Source organism: Sander vitreus, chromosome 10 (assembly GCF_031162955.1).
Source record: "Sander vitreus isolate 19-12246 chromosome 10, sanVit1, whole genome shotgun sequence".
NCBI lineage: Eukaryota > Metazoa > Chordata > Actinopteri > Perciformes > Percidae > Sander > Sander vitreus.
In genome coordinates, this window is record NC_135864.1 from 28,270,247 (window position 1) to 28,278,267 (window position 8,021).

Here is an 8,021-nt window from a genome sequence, read left to right on the forward strand (position 1 = left end):
GACCTTGACTGAAAACAAAGTAATCATGATCAGTTCTGAAACATTGCCCGGTTCTGCTAGTATGTAGAGGGTTAAGCTATTCCAACACCTAATCCAAGGTGGTACATGTGTACCACCGGGATACATTGGTACAAATAGGGGAATACGCAGGAAACTTTATTACAGACGGAATACTCGACACACTATGCAAGCTTCACCTGCTACGGGACCAGCACCTCAGCCTGCTAGGAAGGGGACATCGAAAGTGGTGTGCGAGAAAGCTGAAACGCAAAACGAGGGCAGGAGTTCGAGCTAGGTGGAAAGCTAACGCTAGCCAGCCACCTGTCCCATCCATCCTGCTTACAAATGTCCGCTCATTAGACAACAGACTGGACTACATCCAACTTCAATGAAACTCCCAACGCGAGTTCCAACCCGGTCTCACGGCAGTTCGTGTAAATGTCACGTTATTTTTAATCTATTGATACGTGTTCACAGGGACGTTTTTCTCGTTTTTTTCATGGTGTCCAGCATGAAATACCCTACGGGGAAAGGACGCCTCACACTCCGGGAGACGGCCGAAAAGGACGCCTCATATGCTGGGAGGCGGCCGCAAGGTGGCCGCTGGGGATGCAACTACGGGGAAAGGTCGCCTCACACGCCAGGAGACGGCTGAAAAGGACGCCTCATACACGCCGGGAGACGGCCGAAAAGGATGCCTCATATGCCAGGAGGCGGCCACAAGGTGCGACTACGGGGAAAGGACGCCTCACACACTGGGAGACGGCCGAAAAGGACGCCTCACACGCCGGGAGACGGCCACGACAATAGCGGGATGGCGGAGGTTGGATTAAGGCCGCTGGGGACGCGCGACAATATCGGGACGGTTGTGATTAGGAAGATTACATTTTCATGCTGTGACCACGAAATATGCTTCCCATTGAAATACATTACTTCACATTTTCGTGCTGGCCACCACGGAAAAAAAAAGAAAAACGTCCCCGTGAACACGTATCAATAGATTAAATAACGTGACCATTTCACGAACTGCCATGAGACTGTGCTGCGAGTTCAAAGACTGCTGTGTTTTAATTTTGTGGAAACATGGCTGAACAACAATGTACCGGACTCCGCTATCCAGCTACCAGGCCTGCTAGCCTTCCAAGCAGATAGAGATGCTGCTCTTTCGGGTAAGACTCGTGGAGGTGGGCTGTATATGTTAACACGGACTGGTGCAGAAATGCGGTGCTTGTATCCAACTACTGCTCAGTTCATGCCGATGTGTAAGCAAATTTGGACTGAGGGCTACAATGACTACTCCCATGAGCGGAATTCAAACAGCTGAATTATAAAAGCTGTATATCTGATAAAGCAAAATACAATACATATTGTTATATGTAATTCATTTTTAGAAATGCATTAACTGTATCATGATTAAATAAAAGACAAATTAAAATGTTAAGCTATATGACTTTGACAACTGAATGAAAGTTTTTCATTTTCAGAAGAATTTCCCATACACATTATAATCAAATTACTACTGCTCACCTCTGGTGGAGTTTGTGACTGTTAAATGCCGACCATTCTACATTCCACGCAAATTCACGGCTGTGTTTATACTCGGTGTTTACATCCCACCAAGCGCTAATGCTACCAATGTGTTAGCTGAACTTTACGGAGCTATCAGTGAGCGCCAAAGAGCACATCCGTATGGATTTATTGTTGCTGGTGATTTCAACCACGCAAATCTCAAGAAAGTTCTTATATTCTACCTTCACCTCACGGTGAACCTAACTTACAACAATCAGTGCTCTGTTACAAGTCTACTTATGCCCTGTCTTTTGTTGTCTGTTGTCTGTCCTGTCCCTTAAATGCTCTACTTTAAGTAGTAATTGCACTTTATGTATAGTGTGTGCACTAAATGTAGCCTGTCTCGTATGTCGTTTTTATATAATGTAGTTTTTATATAATGTCGTTTTTATATAATGTAGTTTTTATATAATGTCGTTTTTATATAATGTCGTTTTTATATATTTTAAATGTGTAACACCACTTGAGCTACGGTGAAATATTGTTTCGTTTCACTATATACAGTGTATATGGTTGAAATGACAATAAAACCCACTTGACTTGACTGCCTCTCTGTAACATAGGCGTGGCCTCGTAGGGAAGTCAGTTTGTTGTCTTTCATCCACATGAGCCAAAAACACATTGTCTGGCTTCGCACCAATTTCATCAACAAAAAAAATCACATTTCTACTACATAAATGACCCAGTTTAAACACATATTCATCTTTCCAGCGGTGAAATATCCCTTTAATTCCTATTTCTACTGTGATTTCCTGAACCAGATGTAATGTTTTCTTATTTCTTCTTTGTCCATTTTTATGCACAATTTTAACAGCAAATTATTATAAGAAAAACATTTATGTCCCCCTTTAGAAATCTAATTAGGTTGGGGTAGTTGGATCCACCTCCATGTGGGAGTCAAACAAGTAATGATTATTATGGGTTGTGGCTACACTCAGAATGTCAGCATTTTCAGTATAGGTGTGGGACACACAGTATTTGACATAGCGGTATGAATGAGTCAGGATCAACTGAAGTACATTTCCAGGATATTGCCTCACATCCGGACCTTCCGCTCTCTGTGTGTCGCTTTGGGAAACAACTCACTTCACGCTAAAAATGGAAAGTTTTGAAGAAAATTTTGATCGTGCAACAAGGCAGGCTCAGCTGTACGAGCTCAGGCTCGTACACGGGAGGGGTAGAGTACGCGCTTGGTTCTTTCCAAGCAGACCGCGAGGCAGTGATTGGTGGTTGTTTTTACAGGATTACAGCAGCTACAGATGATAGATCTTTTTCAATCCTTTTTCAGAGCCTTTTTCAGAGCCAATAAGTTATTTATTGCTGTCTGACTGTAAAGACCACTTCAAACAATATAAAAAAGTGTATATTGGAAAAAGTTACCAACCCTGGCTTTAAATAGCTCACGTTACTGTATACTATAGTGTGAGCTGAAGTTAACTTCAGTTAATATTTTATGTGGCATTTTCTTTTGCAGAGTGCAAATGTTCCACCAAAACCAGTTCCTTCCCGAGATCAATTAACAGAGCCAGCTTCGTTGGCCGGAGCTTACCGCAGAGACATAAACGGGATGACAGTGAGAGGATCGCCAGAATTGGGCTTAACTTCAATCTACATTGCATTTCTACATGCTCACAATAATTGAAATTCTCTTTTGTCATCTGTATACTTCAATAGAATTAAAAGAAGGGCGACAAACAAACAAGCAAATGAAGTGAGCAGTAACATGCATGCAGTATTTAAAGGTTGTCTATTGCAACGGTATATGTATCTCTTAAAAGTTTATAATGTAGCATCAAACAGTCAAATTTTCCCTGAGTAGTCTACTTTACCAGCTCTCAGGCCAAAGAGCCATCTAAGTATTAAACATGAAATACATGAAATGAATTATCCTTTTAGGGCACTCCAGTGTGAGCTAAATAATTTGAATCTAAAATGGTGTATTTGCCTCTCCGATAATTTGCTTTTCTGCAATACATCAAACGCTTTTGATGTACTGGTCAAAGCAAAATAATTCCATTTATACTTCAAAAGGCTGGAAACACCACTCAGGTCATTATAGCTCAAGGTGGAATTAAGTTTGCCAGAAAATACCAGATATTAGAACCCTAATATTTGTCCTTTAACTGTACGAAATCTCCCAGATGCCCGAGGACTGTGTTCAACAGTGCACAATCTCACTTTAAATCATCACTCTTGTCACTTGGGATACATACATATACAATGGTAAACTACCTAATACTTTTGCCGAAAACACAGAATGCCAACCATTACACCATAAGCGACTACAGATGCAAGTATTATTTCTGAAACACTAGTTTGCTTCAGCGAATGTATGGCCACACTCATCTTCTATGCACAAGCTTCTAAAGAAACCTAAGGGACTGTTTCATCTGTGACCATTCTCCGGGGATATAAATATGTACAGTTGTCATGGTAGAAAACTTTCTAAAAGGTCTTTGTAATGGAGAATAAGTCATTGTTGAGCTGCTACAGCCACAGTTTTGGAGGAAATAGTCTCAATCCTATTTCAGTTATGGTTGTTCAACAGCTCCACAGCTCTAATAATAGGATTCAAATATAGTATATATAGAGAGTGAAATTGACAGAGCATGCCTGTCTGTTTTCCATTCAGTAGTTCATGCCGATGTGTAAGCAAATTTGGACTGAGGGCTACAATGACTACTCATTCAAATTGACCAATTATAACCATAGTTTACTGCTAGAATGTCTTGATCCCATGAGCGGAATTCAAACAGCTGAATTATAAAAGCTGTATATCTGATAAAGCAAAATACAATACATATTGTTATATGTAATTCATTTTTAGAAATGCATTAACTGTATCATGATTAAATAAAAGACAAATTAAAATGTTAAGCTATATGACTTTGACAACTGAATGAAAGTTTTTCATTTTCAGAAGAATTTCCCATACACATTATAATCAAATTACAACACAGACAACAGTGATAAGGTGTATTGCATATGTTTTTCATTTATTTATAAGACACTAAATACATACATAAAAAGGAAATACATATAACTGTGTTGAAATCCACTATACTTCTGTTTGATTTGTTGTTCATTCTGCATTTGAAATTTTTTATTCATCAATACACATTCACTGCTGAACAGACTGTGATTTTGAGTTAAAATTGAGATTAAAAGTCAGAGAATAAAAGTGTGTTTTAAGCTGCGTCTTAAAAATATCAACCGACTCAGCCTGCCTAATGGCCTCTGGCAAGCTAATCCAGAGCCGCTACAGAAAAAGTCCTATCACCAGCCTTTTCTTCCATGATCGGGGCACAGTCAACATGCCACGGTAGGCTGATCTGAGGGGTCTGGTGGTGCTGTAGGGGGTGAGAAGTTTTGATATATATGCAAGGACGAGACCATGGAGTGTTTTGTAGACAATTAAGAGGGTTTTAAAGATTATCCTGAAATGAGTGTAAGGGATGCAATGACAGGGGTGATGTGGTCTTGTTTCTTTGTCCTTGTTATTAACCGGGCCGCTGCGTTTTGGACTAGTTGTAACCGGGAAGTCCAACCATCAGTCAGGGTGCAGCTGACAACTCGTGCTCCATCAACCATTGAATACCCAGCAGGATCGTCCTCGTCACCAAAGGACAACTACAAACCTCCAAAGGCCAACCACTGCACATGCAAACAGCCTCTTCCACTGTAATCTGACGTGCTGATGTTTACGGTGAGCGTATTGTCTCACTTCTGGTGCTCCCATGTCACGGACACTAGTTTGCTGCTCCAGCAAAAATTTACTCAGCTCTGCTTTATTGTTTATAGTATAGTTCTCTTCCCTTACAGCGACTGCCTCTCTGATCTCACAATTGTTCAATTCAATTTTCAATTCAATTTTATTTATAGTATCAAATCATAACAAGAGTTATCTTGAGACACTTTACGGATAAAGTAGGTCTAGACCACACTCTATAATTTATAAAGTCCCAACAATTCTAGTAATTCCAGTAATTCCCCCAAGAGCAAGCATAGTGCGACAGTGGCGAGGAAAAACTCCCTTTTCGGAAGAAACCTCAGCAGACCCAGGCTCTTGGTAGGCGGTGTCTGATGGTGCCGGTTGGGGATATGATGAACAGTGTCAATAATAGTCACAATAAAGATAATATAACAGTGACTAAAAAATGGTAGTCGTAGTAGTCGTTGTTAAAACGCTGTTAGCTACTTTTGCTTAGCCATTAGCAATGGCTAATTCCTCTCCCTCTCCTGCTCTCCCTTGCTCAGTGTGTCAAATGTTTAGCTATTCCTCTGCCTCCTTTAGTGATAAAGATACATGTAATAAATGTAGTTTATTCGCTGCTCTGGAGGCGAGGCTTAGTGAGTTTGAGTCACGGCTCTGTACCATGGAATCAAAATCGTATGCTTCTGTAGCTAGCCAGTGCTCCGTAGCTGGTGCGGGCCAACATACTCTAGCTTTTGTTAGCAGTCCCCCAGCAGGCCCTGAGCAGCCGGGTGAGTGGGTGACTGTCCGAAGGAAGTGTAGCGCTAGCTCTAAACCAGGGTGTGCACATGACAGTGGTCGCGCTAAACCGGAGCCTATGGCTAACCACAAACATCTTCGCCTTTCTAACAGTTTCTCCCCACTCAGTGATACACCCGCTGAGAAGCCAACTCTGGTTATTGGGAGCTCTATACTGCAGAACGTGAAGTTGGGTGCGGTCCTGTGCGTCCCTGGGGCCAGAACGGGTGATGTGGAATCCTATCTAAAGCTCCTGGCTAAAGATAACCGGAAATACAATAAGATCATACTTACATACTGATCAGCCCAGTCTCATGGCAGTTTGTGAAATGGTTACGTTATTGAATCTATTGATTTGTGAACAGGACACGATTATGTCGTTTTTTTCGTGTGGTGATTACGAATTTTAATTTAATGTATTTAAATGGGAAGCATATTTCGTGATCACAGCACGACAACGGTAGGGAGCAGTATGAAAAGCAGAAAATCTGAGTAGGGAGGTTGGTCGGGGTGGTGGATGGGTGAAACAATACAGGACTTTCACCCCGGAGACCGGGGTTCGTGTCCGGCGTGTTGCAGTTCCTTTCCGCATTCCTTCCTAACCACAACCGTCCCGTTGTTGTCGGCGTGTCCTGCATGCGTCCCTGCGCCCGGGATCGCGTCCCCGTGTGGCTGTTCGTCCCGTTGTTGTCGCCTGCGTGTGACGTTTAATTTCCCCGTTGTTGCGTTGCCCAGAGCAGCCCAGTGTCATGGCGGTTCGTGAAATGGTAACGTTCGAAAATTGTGACCTGTAAACAAATCAATAAATAAAAATAACATGACTATTTACGAACTGGCGTGAGACCTGGTTGTAATGATACCCAATTATGCAAATCGGAGATCACTAAAATTAATGTTAAGTCACTTTGTGCATATGCAAAGACAATGTCGGACTTAGTAGTTTTCTCTGGACCCCTGCCAAACCTGATCAGCGATGACACATACAGCCGCATGTCATCCTTCCACCGCTGGTTGTCAGGGTGGTGCCCAGCTAATGATATGGGCTACATAGATAACTGGAGGGCGTTCTGGAGAAAGCCTGGTCTGATTAGGAGAGACGGCATTCATCCCACTTTGGACGGAGCCGCTCTCATGTCAAGAAATCTGACTCTATGAGTCTATTCGCGGTCATAAACCATGACAACCCAAAATTGATATCAATAATCAGAGGTGCAGTGCTACGCGCTCCTCTGTGCTTCCGTTAGAGCAGTCGTCCACTCATAGTTCCATAACCACGGTGTCTGACCCCGATTCAGATAAGTTAAATCAAAGGTAAACAAAAGAGGAACTATATTTAACAACCTAATTGGAATTAAATCTACCATGGCAATGATAGAACAGAATAGGAAAATTAGATTATTAAATATTAGATCTCTGTCTTCTAAAGCAGTATTAGTAAACAATTTGATATCAGATAATCAAATTTATCGATTCTGTCTTACCGAAACATGGCTATGCCATGAAGAATATGTTAGTCTAAATGAAGCCACTCCTCCCAGTCATCCACTCTGGCCGAGGAGGGGGAGTTGCAGCCATCTTTGATTCAAGCCTGTTAATTAATCCTAAACCTAAACTAAATTATAACTCGTTTGAAAGCCTTGTTCTTAACCTTCTACATCCAACATGGAAAACACTACAGCCAATTATATTTGTTGTTGTTTACTGAGCTCCAGGTCCATATTCTGAATTTTTATCTGAATTCTCTGAGTTTTTATCATGCGTAGTCCTTAAATCAGACAATTCAAAGTACAAATAAAGTACTTATTGTAGGTGATTTTAATATCCATGTGGACGTTGACATCGATAGCCTTAGTATTGCTTTCAACTCACTACTAGATTCAATTGGTTTCAGTCAGAGTGTGCATAAGGCCACTCACTGTTTTAACCACACCCTCGATGCATATGGCATCGAAATCGAAGA

At 41.6% G+C, this 8,021-nt stretch overlaps 1 pseudogene; it reads left to right on the forward strand.

Annotated features, from left to right (window-relative positions):
* The first annotated feature begins 5,786 nt into the window (after positions 1-5,786).
* LOC144524272 (uncharacterized) lies at positions 5,787-7,216 on the forward strand (annotated as a pseudogene).
* Positions 7,217-8,021: the final 805 nt, after the last annotated feature.